Genomic DNA, 15,439 nt, shown 5'->3' on the forward strand with positions numbered 1-15,439 from the left:
AAATGCCATATTTCTCTAGAGTTGTCATACACTATTTTGTTATACTGTCATTTAAATATATGTATGATTATAATAACTTCAAACTAAAAAGTAAGAAAAATTTTAACAAATTAAAATTTTTATTATTTGTGAAAAAATAATATAAAGACAAAAACATGTTAGAAAGAAGTAGCATGGACCCAGTTCTTTATATATAATTTTGTATTTTGAGCTTTATATTTAAAAGAAAATATGCACTCACATAATATGTTATACAAAGTGACATTTATTAGTGCCTTCAGTGTTTTGCTAGTCCAAGAGAATAATATATTACACTTAATCATTATCTTGACAATTTTAATAGTGGATTACATAACTTAAGCTTCATTTGTCCTTTCAATAAAATGTTCACATTGCTGTCATTAAGCTCTATTAAATGGGTATCCAACCGAGTTATTGCTAAACATTAGGGTGGAAATAGTTGTTTTGGGGTTTTTTTTACTGTATATTCATTACTTTACTTGCTATTTTTAAAAATTAGTGTATGTGCAGATTGATCTACTTATTGTTATCTGTTAATTAAGTGAATGTGATTCTGTTGACAGAGAGGCCTTGTCTTATCTAAAGCTTTGCATTGCATAATAGTATGTGAATTCAATTTTTCCCAATGTTCTCCCACTTGGTATAATATAAAATTTCTTCACATGATAAAAGTCATATATCTCATTATAAAAGTCATGGTTTTGTACCATGACTTTATATGGAAAAAAAAAGAAAAGAAATGCAAATCTGGGCACTATAGCTTCAGAGCACAACCTAGTGCTTAGCCAGAGCATCTAAACACAACTAGCTATTATTTTAAGGTTACCACATAATTGAAGATTAAAAAAAATTAAAGAACTTCTGATAGAGAACTTCTGGCACTGTAGAATAGTCACTTCATTACTAGTATATATGTAATAAACTGTTGATGACTGAGCAATACATGTATGTATATACTAAATTAGAAGACTATAAATAGATATAAACTAATAGATTCATAATTCTTCTTTTGAGGAGCTTAAAATTTAGTGATAAAAATATAACAATACTAGTAAAAATTAAGAGTATTAAATAAACAAAAAATTATTATGCTACAACTCTACATTCTTGAATTATTTTAAGCATAGAATTTTTTCAAGAAAATGTTAAGGAGAAAACAATGTATTTCTTCTGAAATCTTTATTGATCACTTCCTCTTTTTAGAAGAATTTCTTTATCTCTTAGATTCTATCACCTAACTTTGTTCATTCTCATCTGACTTCTGGAACCTTGACTTCAACATTTTTTTGCTAATGTTAGAAAATCTTCAACCACTAAATCTGATTGACAGTTGCAGTGTAAACTTCAAGAACATTTGATGCTACTCACCACGTTTCCCTTAAAAATCTTCTGCTTTCCCTAGATCCATATATATATATATATTTATATTTAAATATAAATATATATATATTTATATATATTTCTATATATATATATATATATATATATATATATATAGAGAGAGAGAGAGAGAGAGAGAGAGAGAGATTGTATATATATTTTAATTTCTGATATTCTCTTCAATATCCCTTTTCTAAGAGAATCTCCCTCTATCTAGCCATTAATGTTGTAGCTCTTCAAAACTTGGCACTATGCATCATTACTTATTTTATTTGTTTCTACTTCACACATGCATTATGTTCAATCAACATCTCACTCTCTCATCCATCCTAGATCCAAGATGCTTTCTATTCAATATGGATGGCAGAAACATCTGAATCATCCTAGAAATCTGCCCTCCTTTAATCTACACATCAAATCCATCTTGGAATACATTTTACATTTTTTTCACCTAAGTATTTTTTTTTTTTTACAGCATCACCTTAGTCCACTATCTTACTACACTAAGCTAGTCCTTTCACATTCTCCCTGGTCTCAAAACTAACTTTTCAGTGTGTAAACCTTATTGCGTCACCTCCTTAGTTAAAGCACTTCAGTGATTTCCCAGTGCTCACAGGATTAAACAGTAACCTGATTAGCATGGCTTATAAGGCTGGGCACCCTCACATTCTTCCCTTCCCCTTCAGCCTTATCTCATTAAGCTCTTTGTCCACTATGTCCTCTAAGTGTACTTGCTTGTTTCAGTACCTCAATTCATTTGTGTCCATTTCCTCTCTCAGTTTCCCAAACTTCTTAGATATCAAGTTATTTTGTGAGGAAAATATATGGTTTTAGATTTGGAAACATCTACATTTGAATCCTGGATCTATTTGTTATCTGCTCTCTAACCTCTGTATTCTTTAACCATTCTTGATTTTAAGTTTCGTCCTATATGAAATATAGATAATAGTATTTTCCTTAAAATATGTTGTGAGGGGGCTGGGGTTGTGGCTTAGTGGTAGAGTACTCACCTAGCACATGTGAGGCACTTTGCTAGATCCTCATGAATGAATAAATAAATAAAGGTATTGTTTCTATCTACAACTAAAAGTTAAATAAATAAATACATTGTGAGAATTTTATCATGACACATTACTTATGTTTAAGTCTTAATGTAGAATTACATATGATTTATATTTTAGGTGCAAGGTAGTTCAACAGATTAGGTGTTCAATAACCATTTAATGAATAAAAACAAAGAGACAAAGACATAGGAGAAAAAGAAGAGGAGCGATTGGGAGAAGAGGGGGATGAGAGATAAACAGAGGAATGGAAGAAGATAGGATGACAAGGAATTCAAGGGAATGGAAAGAAAGGGAAGAGAAGGGAAGATTATAAGAAGATAGAAAATTTATCTCATTTTTTTTCTTTTCCAATTTCTAACTTCTCTGCAAACAACATATTGCTTTGATTTGAATGAAATTTTTACAAAGTGAATTAAGAAAAAGGTTTTGGAGGTTTCAAGATGCCAGAATATAGGAGGTCCCTTTCCTGGAAGACCCGTGGCTTGAAACCAAGAAAACAGAAAAACAGCTTCTAAGCAAGGTGGGTGAAAAATGGGGTGGGGTCTTTACTGGGAATTAATACTGGATATTCAAAGCAGATCAGGGACCCAGGAGGTTGGATATACTAAAATAAGGAAGAAATTGCTAGTGCCAGCTGGAGCAGTTCTTTTGTGAACAAAATGGAGAGATAAGGGAATTAAAGGAACCCATACTTTTCGGAGGACTGTGGCGTGTCTGTTTACCAAGAAATCAAAAATCAAAGACTGCTGGACTAATCTGAAAGGTGTGCTGCACAATACCCTCATGTGAGAAAGATGTTACATCTCTCCCAGCTGCCTGCAGAGGATAGAGGAAAGAGCCATTTTGCAGCTGTGCCATGGAGACTGGGAGCTGGGAAGCAGATTCCTGGTAAACCTGAGCTGGACCCAAAATACAGGTCTGGCAACCCACACCATATGACATATTGAATGCCTAAGTGATGAGGAAAAAAATCACATGTGGAAAGGGGCTTACACAGGGGGATACAGGTGGAAACCCATGGGTTCTCTCCCCATCCCTTTCTGGGAGGAACACATCCAGGGAGAATTCAAAAGGGCAGGGGCAGGAGGGATTGGCCTTGGAGAGTGAAACTGGTAGACCCTGAAACACAGGGTCTGGAGTCTGAGAGTGATAGAGGAGACAAAGGATTGGCTCCTCCATGGCACAAGTGAACCCAGGGGAGATTCCTATGGTATCCTATCTCAGTGTGGGCAGGCAACTGCTGGGCCTCAGCATGCACTAATTTAAAATCTTCAGATCAATTGCCATTCAATGAAGAACATGGTTTCTATGTACGCCTACTTCTAGGAGCACTGCCTATGAGATCTTCTCTCACACTCCAGAGACCCCACCATACCATTGCTATAAAAAAGCTATAGAACTAAAAAATACAATTCATAATTTAAACTTAATATATATATATATATATATATATATATATATATATATATATATATATAAAATACTTCATCCATCAATGACTGAATACACTTTCTTCTCAGCAGCATATGAATCATTTTCTAAAACAAATCATATCTTATGTGACAAAGCAACTCTTAGCAAATGTAATAATAATAATAATAATAACAACAACAACAACAACCTTGCATTCTTTCAGGTCATAATGGATTAAATTATAAATCAATGATAAAATAAAAAATACAAGCTACTAAAACACCTGGATGACCAATGGATAGCAGAAGAAATCAGGGGGAAAGGAGGCTGGAAGATGGCGGCGAGGGGAATGCATTGCCCCCGTGTGCCGCGTCACTGTGTGGGAGTATGACAAGTCAGGACGGCTAAAGGCTATCTTGTTAGGAATTTCCAGCAATAGTGGGGTGCTCCAGAACCTGGAGGAAGGATTTCCATCGCAAGAGGATCGGCTACTGGGACTCAAAAGCGAGAGATTTGTCACACGGAGGGTAACACTGCTTATTCAGCAAATCGCCCCACGGCTAGAGTCTGCAGCGCGCTCTGGGAAACGAGGAGATAGTGGCACAGGGATACAGCGCTGCAGTTTCGGCCAGCCATGCAAGCACCGTACTCAGTGCTGAATTCTGGGTTCGAGACGGGGGAAGGAAGCGGTCCATTTCAGTTCTCCACACCGGTCAGACCACAGAGGAGGCCAGCAGCCACCATCTTGGAGAGCTGACGTCACCATCCCTGTTTTCCACTGACCACAGCTCATTCAGCCATAGAACAGGTAATTTCAGGCTGCCATTCGCCTGCGGCTTGCAGACAGATTACTCAAGCTCAGTGCCTGAGTGCTTCTTGGAGCCTGCTCTTATCAGAGCATACACTGAGCACAGAGCGGCCGAGTTCCGGCTCCCGGAACTGCCCTGGCCCAGGGCTAAGGAGCCCGTGGAAACTGCATCTTGGAGCCTGCTCTTATCAGAGCATACACCGAGCACAGAGCAGCCGAGTTCCGGCTCCCGGAACTGCTCTGGCCCAGGGCTAAGGAGCCCGCGGAAACTGCTTCTCGGTCCGGGTCCTGCTGAGGGCCGATCAGGACTCATCCGTTGCTTTGGTTACCCAGCAAAGGGAACGAAATGCTGCCATTCGCATAGGATACCAACATGGCAGAGATCTGATGTCATCAGAAAGCGGCGGAGGAAAGAACTTCATCAATACCAGCGGCGACAAAAACAGTTGGTCTCCTGGTAGGGAGGGTGAGGCACAGACACCCGAGTCTCTCTCGATTTGTCGTTGAGCCAGAGGGGAGGAGCTGGGCCGCCGCCTGCGCCCGGAGCAGGCCCAGTGGCTCGCCGGAGTGGTGATCGCGTGACCCCAATTGGAGAGGGGGCGGAGCGGAGCCGCCACCCACGCCCGCAAGGTGGGCAGACCCGCGACCCAGTGGTACACGGGTGTGGTAGGAGGGGCAGGGCAGAGCCGCCGCCCGCGCCTGCAAGGTAAGCAGACCTGCGACAGACTGGCGGGTCAGACCCAGCGGCCTGCCAGCGTGGTACACACGTCACCCCAACTGGAGTAGGGGCAGAGCAGAGCCTTCACCCACGCCCGGATCAGGCCCCGCCGGTGTGGTGGTCACGTGACCCCAATTAGAGTGGGGGAGGAGCGGAACCGCCACCCGTGCACGCAGGGTGAGCAGACCTGCAACCAACCTGCAGATCAGGCCCAGCAGTCCGCAGGCGTGGTAGGAGGGGCAGGGCAGAGCCGCCACCCGCGCCTGCAAGGTAGGCAGACCTGCAACAGACCGGCGGATCAGGCCCAGGAGCCTCCCGGCGTGGTACACACGTCACCCCAATTGGAGTAGGGGCAGAGCAGAGTCGCCGCCCGTGCCAGAAACAGGCCCAGCGACCTGCCGGCATGGTAGTCAATACACCCCAATTGGAATAGGGGCAGGGCAGAGCCGCCACCCGTGCCCGAAAGGTGGGCAGACCTGCGACCGACCCGCGGGACAGGCCCAGTGGCCTGCCGGTGTGACAGACACGTCACCCCATTTGGAGTAGGGGCAGAGCAGAGCCGTTGCCCGCGCCTGCAGGGTAGGCAGACCTGCAACCGACCGGTGGATCAGGCCCGGTGGCCTGCCAGCGTGGTACACTCGTCATCCCAATTGGAGTAGGGGCAGAACAGAGCCGCCGCCCGCGCCCGGAACAGGCCCAGTGACCTGCCGGCGTGGTAGTCAGGACACCCCAATTGGAGTAAGGAGAGAGCAGAGCTGCCGCCCGCGCCTGCAAGGTAGGCAGACCGCCGCCCGACCCTGCAAGGGAGACTTTTCAACTATACAAGAGCAATATAAATATATAGGAGAAAAAAACATTTCAAAAACACAACAGTTTCACCAAGCAGAAAGAAACACAAGCAGTATGAAAACACAAGGAAAGAAAGGAGCACAAGCAATGCAGGTCAACTCAACTTTAGAAGAGGTACCAGCTGCAGCAGATGGAATGTCAGATAAAGAATTCAGGATATACATGCTTCAGATGATCTGGAGTATCAAGGAAGACATTAGACAGCAAAATCAGACAATGAAAGATCACTTCGACAATGAATTACACAAACAAATCCAGGAAGCAAAGGACCAACTATACAGGGAGAAGGAGGTTATAAAAAACAAACAAACAGAAATCCTAGAAATGCAGGAAGCAATAAACCAACTTAAAAACTCAATGGAGAATACTACCAGCAGAGTAGAACACGTAGAAGATAGAACATCAGACAATGAAGACAAAGTATTTCAACTTGAAAAGAACATAGACAGCTCAGCAAGACTGTTAAGAAACCATGAGCAGAACATCCAAGAAATATGGGATAACATTAAGAGACCAAACTTAAGAGTCATTGGGATACAGGAAGGTATAGAGGTCCAAACCAAAGGAATGAGCAATCTATTCAATGAAATAATATGAGAAAACTTCCCAGACTTGAAGAATGAGACAGAATCCCAAATCCTAGAAGCCTACAGGACGCCGAATGTGCAAAATCATAAGAGATCCACACCTAGACACATTATAATGAAGATGCCCAACATACAGAATAAGGAGAGAATTTTAAAAGCTACAAGAGAAAGGAAGCAGATTACATTTAGGGGCAAGCCAATCAGGATAACAGCTGATCTTTCAACACAGACTCTGAAAGCTAGAAGATCCTGGAATAACATATTTCAAACACTGAAAGAAAATGGGTTCCAACCAAGAATTGTGTTTCCAGCGAAATTAAGCTTCAGGATGGAAGATGAAATTAAAACCTTCCACGATAAACAAAAGTTAAAAGAATTTGCAGCTAGAAAACCATCTCTTCAAAACATCCTTGGCAAAACATTACAGGAAGAGGAAATGGAAAATAACAATGAAAACCAACAGTGGGAGGTAGGACACTAAAGGGGGGGAAATAATCAAAGAGGAAAACAAACCATGTTTAGTAACAGAAATAAACAAATATGGCTGGAAGAACAACCCATATCTCAATAATAACCCTAAATGTTAATGGCTTAAACTCACCAATTAAGAGACACAGGCTACTAGAATGGATCACAAAACAAGACCCAACAATATGCTGCCTACAGGAGACGCATTTGATAGGAAAAGACATACATAGGCTAAAGGTAAAAGGTTGGGAAAAATAATATCACTCATATGGACTTCGGAAACAAGCAGGAGTGTCCATACTCATATAAAAAAAATAGATTTCAAGCCAAAGTTAATCAAAAGGGATAAAGAGGGACACTACATACTCCTCAAGGGAACCATACACCAACAAGACATAACAATCATAAATATATATGCCCCAAACAATGGCGCAGCTATGTTCATCAAACAAACTCTTCTCAAGTTCAAGAGTCTAATAGACCACCATACAATAATCATGGGAGACTTCAACACACCTCTCTCGCCACTGGACAGATCTTCCAAACAAAAGTTGAATAAAGAAACTATAGAACTCAATAACACAATTAATAACCTAGACTTAATTGACATATAGAGAATATACCACCCAACATCAAGCAGTTACACTTTTTTCTCAGCAGCACATGGATCCTTCTCAAAAATAGATCATATATTATGTCACAGGGCAACTCTTAGACAATATAAAGGAGTAGAGATAATACCATGCATCTTATCTGATCATAATGGAATGAAACTGAAAATCAACGATAAAAGAAGGAATAAAAAAGCATACATCACTTGGAGAATGAACAATAGGTTACTGAATGATCAATGGGTTATAGAAGACATCAAGGAGGAAATTAAAAAATTCTTAGAGATAAATGAAAACACAGACACAACATATCGGAATCTACGGGACACATTGAAAGCAGTTCTAAGAGGAAAATTCATTGCTTGGAGTTCATTCCTTAAAAAAAGAAAAAACCAACAAACAAATGATCTCATACTTCATCTCAAAATCCCAGAAAAAGAAGAGCAAAACAACAGCAAAAGAAGTAGAAGGCAAGAAATAATTAAAATCAGAGCTGAAATTAATGAAATTGAAACAAAAGAAACAATTGAAAAAATTGACAAAACTAAAAGTTGGTTCTTTGAAAAAATAAACAAAATCAACAGACCCTTAGCCATGCTGGCGAAGAGAAGAAGAGAGAGAACTCAAATTACTAGCATACGGGATGAAAAAGGCAATATCACAACAGACACTTCAGAAATACAGAAGATAATCAAAAATTATTTTGAATCCTTATACTCCAATAAATTAGAAGATAGTGGAGGCATAGATAAATTTCTGAAGTCATATGATCTGCCCAGATTGAATCAGGAGGATATAGACAACCTAAACAGACCAATATCAATTGAGGAAATAGAAGAAACCATCAAAAGACTACCAACTAAGAAAAGCCCAGGACCGGATGGGTATACAGCAGAGTTTTACAAAACCTTTAAAGAGGAACTAATACCAATACTTTTCAAGATACTTCAGGAAATAGAAAAAGAGGTAGAACTTCCAAATTCATTCTATGAGGCCAACATCACCCTGATACCTAAACCAGACAAAGACACTTCAAAGAAAGAAAACTACAGACCAATATCTCTAATGAACCTAGATGCAAAAATCCTCAATAAAATTCTGGCAAATCGGATACAAAAACATAACAAAAAAATTGTGCACCATGATCAAGTAGGATTCATCCTTGGGATGCAAGGCTGGTTCAATATACGGAAATCAATAAATGTTATTCACCACATCAATAGACTTAAAAATAAGAACCATATGATCATCTCGATAGATGTGGAAAAAGCATTCGACAAAGTACAGCATCCCTTTATGTTCAAAACTCTAGAAAAACTAGGGATAACAGGAACATACCTCAATATTGTAAAAGCAATCTATGCTAAGCCTCAGGCTAGCATCATTCTGAATGGAGAAAAATTGAAGGCATTCCCTCTAAAATCTGGAACAAGACAGGGATGCCCTCTCTCTCTCCACTTCTGTTCAACATAGTTCTCGAAACACTGGCCAGAGCAATTAGACAGACGAAAGAAATTAAAGGCATAAAAATAGGAAAAGAAGAACTTAGATTATCACTATTTGCAGGTGACATGATTCTATACCTAGCAAACCCAAAAGGGTCTACAAAGAAACTATTAGAGTTAATAAATGAATTCAGCAAAGTGGCAGGATATAAAATCAAGACGCATAAATCAAAGGCATTCCTGTATATCAGCGACAAATCCTCTGAAATGGAAATGAGGACAACCACTCCATTCACAATATCTTCAAAAAAATAAAATACTTGGGAATCAACCTAACAAAAGAGGTGAAAGACTTTTACAATGAAAACTACAGAACCCTAAAGAGAGAAATAGAAGAAGATCTTAGAAGATGGAAAAATATACCCTGTTCATGGATAGGCAGAACTAACATCATCAAAATGGCGATATTACCAAAAGTTCTCTATAGGTTTAATGCAATGCCAATCAAAATCCCAACGGCATTTCTTGTAGAAATAGAGAAAGCGATCATGAAATTCATATGGAAAAATAAAAGACCCAGAATAGCAAAAACAATGCTAAGCAGGAAGTGTGAATCAGGCGGTATAGCGATACCAGACTTCAAACTATACTACACAGCAATAGTAACAAAAACAGCATGGTACTGGTACCAAAACAGGCGGGTGGACCAATGGTACAGAATAGAGGACACAGAAACCAATCCACAAAACTACAACTATCTTATATTTGATAAAGGGGCTAAAAGCATGCAATGGAGGAAGGATAGCATCTTCAACAAATGGTGCTGGGAAAACTGGAAATCCATATGCAACAAAATGAAACTGAATCCCTTTCTCTCACCATGCACAAAAGTGAATTCAAAATGGATCAAGGAGCTTGATATCAAATCAGAGACATGCCGTCTGATAGAAGAAAAAGTTGGCTAAGATCTACATTCGGTGAGGTCAGGCTCCAAATTCCTCAATAGGACACCCATAGCACAAAAGTTAATAACTAGAATCAACAAATGGGACTTACTCAAACTAAAAAGTTTTTTCTCAGCAAAAGAAATAATAAGAGAGGTAAATAGGGAGCCTACATCCTGGGAACAAATCTTTACTCCTCACACTTCAGATAGAGCCCTAATATCCAGAGTATACAAAGAACTCAAAAAATTAGACAATAAGATAACAAACAACCCAATCAACAAATGGGGCCAAGGACCTGAACAGACACTTCTCAGAGGAGGACATACAGTCAATCAATAAGTACATGAAAAAATGCTCACCATCTCTAGCTGTCAGAGAAATGCAAATGAAAACCACCCTAAGATACCATCTCACTCCAGTAAGATTGGCAGCCATTATGATGTCAAACAACAAGTGCTGGCGAGGATGTGGGGAAAAGGGTACACTTGTACATTGCTGGTGGGACTGCAAATTGGTGCAGCCAATTTGGAAAGCAGTATGGAGATTTCTTGGAAAGCTGGGAATGGAGCCACCATTTGACCCAGCTATTCCCCTTCTTGGTCTATTCCCTAAAGACCTAAAAAGAGCATGCTACAGGGACACTGCTACATTGATGTTCATAGCAGCACAATTCACAATAGCAAGACTGTGGAGCCAACCTAGATGCCCTTCAAGAGAGGAATGGATAAAAAAAAATGTGGCATTTATACACAATGGAGTATTACTCTGCATTAAGAAATGACAAAATCATAGAATTTGCAGGGAAATGGATGGCATTAGAACAGATTATGCTACGTGAAGCTAGCCAATCCCTAAAAAACAAATGCCAAATGTCTTCTTTGATATAAGGAGAGTAACTAAGAACAGAGTAGGGTCGAAGAGCATGAGAAGAAGATTAACATTAAACAGGGATGAGAGGTGGGAGGGAAAGGGAGAGAGAAGGGAAATTGCATGGAAATGGAAGGAGACCCTCAGGGTTATACAAAAGTACATACAAGAGGAAGTGGGGGGAAAGGGGAAAATAATACAAGGGGGAGAAATGAATGACAGTAGAGGGAGTAGAGAGAGAAGAGGCAGGGGAGGGGAGGGGAGGGGAGGGGGGATAGTAGAGGATAGAAAAGGCAGCAGAACACAACAGACACTAGTATGGCAATATGTAAATCAATGGATGTGTAACTGATGTAATTCTGCAATCTGTATATGGGGTAAAAATGGGAGTTCATAACCCACTTGAATCAAAGTGTGAAATATGATATATCAAGAAATTTGTAATGTTTTGAACAACCAACAATAAAAATTAAAAAAAAATAAAAGGAAAAAAAAAGAAATCAGGGATAAAAAAAAACAAAAAAAAAACACAAACACAAACAAACAAAAAAACCTTAGAGGTAAATTAGAATAGCAACACAACATATAAAACTCTCTGGGACACTATGAAGGCAGTTCTAAGAGGAAAGTTCATTACAGTGAACTCATTTATTAAAAGAATAGAAATTCACCAAGTAAATAACTTAATATTACATTTCAAAGGCATAGAAAAAGAACAAATCAACAATGAAATGCAGTAGAAGACATGAAATAATTAAAATCAGAACCAAATCAATGAAATTAAAACAAAAAAATCAAAAAATCAATGAAACAAAAAGTTGGGTCTTTGAAAAAAAATTGATAGACCCTTAGCCAAACAAGCAAAGAGTAAGAGACAAAAAACTCAAATTACTAAAATTTGTGATGAAAAAGGAAATATCACAATAGTCACTACTGAAATACACATGATAGCCAGAAACTATTTTGAAAAATTTATACTCTAATAAAATAGAAAATATTGAAAACATCAACAAATTTAAAAGACATATGATCTACCCATATTGACTCAAGAGGACATAGAAAATTTGAATAGATCAATTTCAAGCAATGAAATTGAAGATGCCATCAAAAGCCTACTAACAAAGAAAATCCCTGGACTAGGTGGATTCTCACCAATTGCTATCAGACCTTCAAAGAATAACTAAACTATTATTCCTCAAAACAGTGCATGAAATAGAAAAGGAGGGAACCCTTCCATACACATTGTATGAAGTTCATATCACCCTGATTCCAAAACCAGAAAACAGACACATCAAGGAAAGAAAACTTCAGACCAGTATCCCTGATGAACATAAATACAAGAATTCTTAGTAAAATAATGGCAAATCACATACAAAAACATTTGAAAAAGATAGTGCACCATTAACAAGTGGGATTCATTCCAGGGATGCAAGTTTGGTTCAACACATGAAAATCAATCAACATAATTCATCACATCAATAGACTTAAAAACTCACATGATTATCTGAATAGATGCAGAAAAATCATTTGACAAAATAGAGTCATACTACCAAAAGCACTATACAGATTTAATACAATTCCTATTAAAATTCCAATGACATTCTTCATAGAAACAGAAAAAATAAGAGACCCAGAACAGTCAGACCAATCCTTAGTAAGAAAAAGTGAAGCAGGAGACATTACAATACCAGACCTTAAATTATGCCATAGAAGTATAGTAACAAAAACAGGATGGTATTGGCACTCATGGTATTGGTCTCCATTTAGTTATAGGGCTGAGAATGGAGAGGTGGATGTCAAAATATTAAAGCTAGGTATTTAAAAATATTATATCTAGGCTGACTTGGGACGACTAAACTTTTAGGGAAGAGATTAAATAATTACTAAATATCTTTCCCCAAGTGTATTTGTCTCTCTCCCACCTCCATGTTTCTCTTCACATTGCACAGCCTAGCCTGGTGTGAAAGTAGTGATGAGATTAACAGGACCTGTGGTAGGGTGGAAAGGTGATTGCTTCAAGGTGGAGGTTGTGTATAAGACAATACATTAGCTAATTTCTAAGGACAGGTTACCTCAATACAGCTGTGAAGAATTGACTAGGAATGGGAATAAAGGTTTGAAAATTACCTGTATAAATTTAGTAACTGTAATCACTTATAAACCATTGGCAAGTATTTTTTTTATTTGCAATAACTAGAACCTTGGAATAATTACCTCAAAGGAATATAAGTGTAGCTATGAGGGAAGGCAAGACATAGAGTATCCAGATGAAAAAGGAGAAAGAGGGAATACCAAAACCTGGAACAAAGCATTAATGAAATCTCATTCAAGGAGGGGTTTATGCCATAAGTGCCTAATTTCATTAGGATTAGAAGTATTTTACTTCTAAGCTCCATCATGTGGGCCAGATGGGTAAAATATATGAGTCAATCTCATTCCCGGATAGTTTACCTCCCTGAACTTAGATGGATAAGCAATTTGAATGGGAGAATACAGTGGCTCAACTTCAAGAATTTTAGTTTTGGACAGCCTGTGGGAAAGATGGTATATACTTATGTGAAAAGTATTTGAGAATGCTTAACATACCTTGTAGAGTGAAGAGAGAAGACAATTGCCTTCTTTGAAATATGTAGAGCAATTCTGCCTCAAAGAATCTCTACTTTGAAATTTCTACTTTTACCCAAACTGAAGGTCTTCCATAAGAGACAATTAACATATTTTAGTTTATTTTACTATATTGTTTATTTTCCCGAGTTCAAATCTGAATTAATTTGATATTTATATTTCTTATAAATAACATGTTTCAGATTAGTTTTAATTTAATTGGCTTTTAAGTGGTTGATTTAGTCATATATTTATAAACAGAACAAAATGCATACATTGCAGAATATTTAATGGCACCCCTGTGAGGAAAGATGAAATAAAGGACTATATGTAATACCAAATATTTAACAATTTTCAACTAAATTAGATTTGCTTTGGCTTTTTTCAGGAGATAATTCTCTAAGGATGATCATATAAGGATCAACGTGAATGGAAACTAAGGCTTTTGCTCTTTTTCTTCTGTTTCAGTCTCAAAATATACTAAGCAAATAGAGTAAGATGCTTAAAAAATATATATTCTACCCTGATTAATGGATGCTATAGATATCTTTCTGCTCTGTCTGCTTGGTTAGCTTTGTTTCAAATGTGATACAGATCTCATGCTGCACGGCAGATCCAGAAATAGTCCATGTTCCTTTAAATTCAGGCAATGCATCATTTTCTATTACACTGTGTCACACCAGTCTATGACTGTAAAGCATGAGTTATGTGGATATGGACCAGTAGGTGAACTGGTCCCAACAAATGCACTGTTTGAAAATCCAAGTAAAATAGCCTCATGAAAATATTTTTAAAATAGAATTATAAATAATAAAAAGACTTTATGAAGGACACTTTTTTTTATTTACTTAAAAAATCAACATTATATTTCCAAAAAATTCAATCCCATATATTTCCAAAACCTCTAAAAAATGCATTTTGATTATATGCATTTATAGGATCTGGCTCTTAGAAGTTTCCTATGTCAAATTTCACCTTTGCTTTATTCAGTTATGGAAAAAATAAATAATGCAACGGATTCTCTCTTCACATCATCTATGTCTAGCAAACAATAATGGAAGACATTAAAATGGAGACAAAAGAAAAGGCTTTCAAGGATAAGAAATTATGTTTGTTGTAAAAATCAATATTATTTCAATGGGGCCTTAAGGATGGGTAGTGTGATCAAAGTAATGACAAAGCTATATCATCATACTATGATTATCATTAATTAATATTTATTAAACCCTGACATGCTTAGCTAGTGCAGAAAGTCTAAAAATGTACATAGTTTTAAGAAACCCATAGTTTCAAACAAGAGACAATACAAAATAATTTTTTTAAATCTTGAGAATACTAGGAAGAAACAATTTTTCAAAGAGTATGTATAGTCAGGTTTTTTGCTGCTGTGACTAAAAGGACCCAAACAGAACAATTATAGAGGAGGAAAAGTTTATTTGAGGGCTCAAGGTTTCAGAGGTCTTACTCCATAGAAGCCTGGCTCCATTCCTCCATTCCTTACATAGTGGATTACTCATAGGACTGAAAAAAAAAACCTCTTTGAGCATCCATTTATCCCTAATAATGACCCAAAAACTGCTCTTGCAACTTTGCAGAAAAATTACAGATGTAGAAAAGTCATATATCTACAACAAGAAGGAAAAAAAATAGTAAAATA

Source organism: Marmota monax, unplaced genomic scaffold (assembly GCF_021218885.2).
Source record: "Marmota monax isolate L192 unplaced genomic scaffold, Marmota_monax_Labrador192_F-V1.1 WCK01_AAM20220418_F8-fsc00013, whole genome shotgun sequence".
Lineage (NCBI taxonomy): Eukaryota > Metazoa > Chordata > Mammalia > Rodentia > Sciuridae > Marmota > Marmota monax.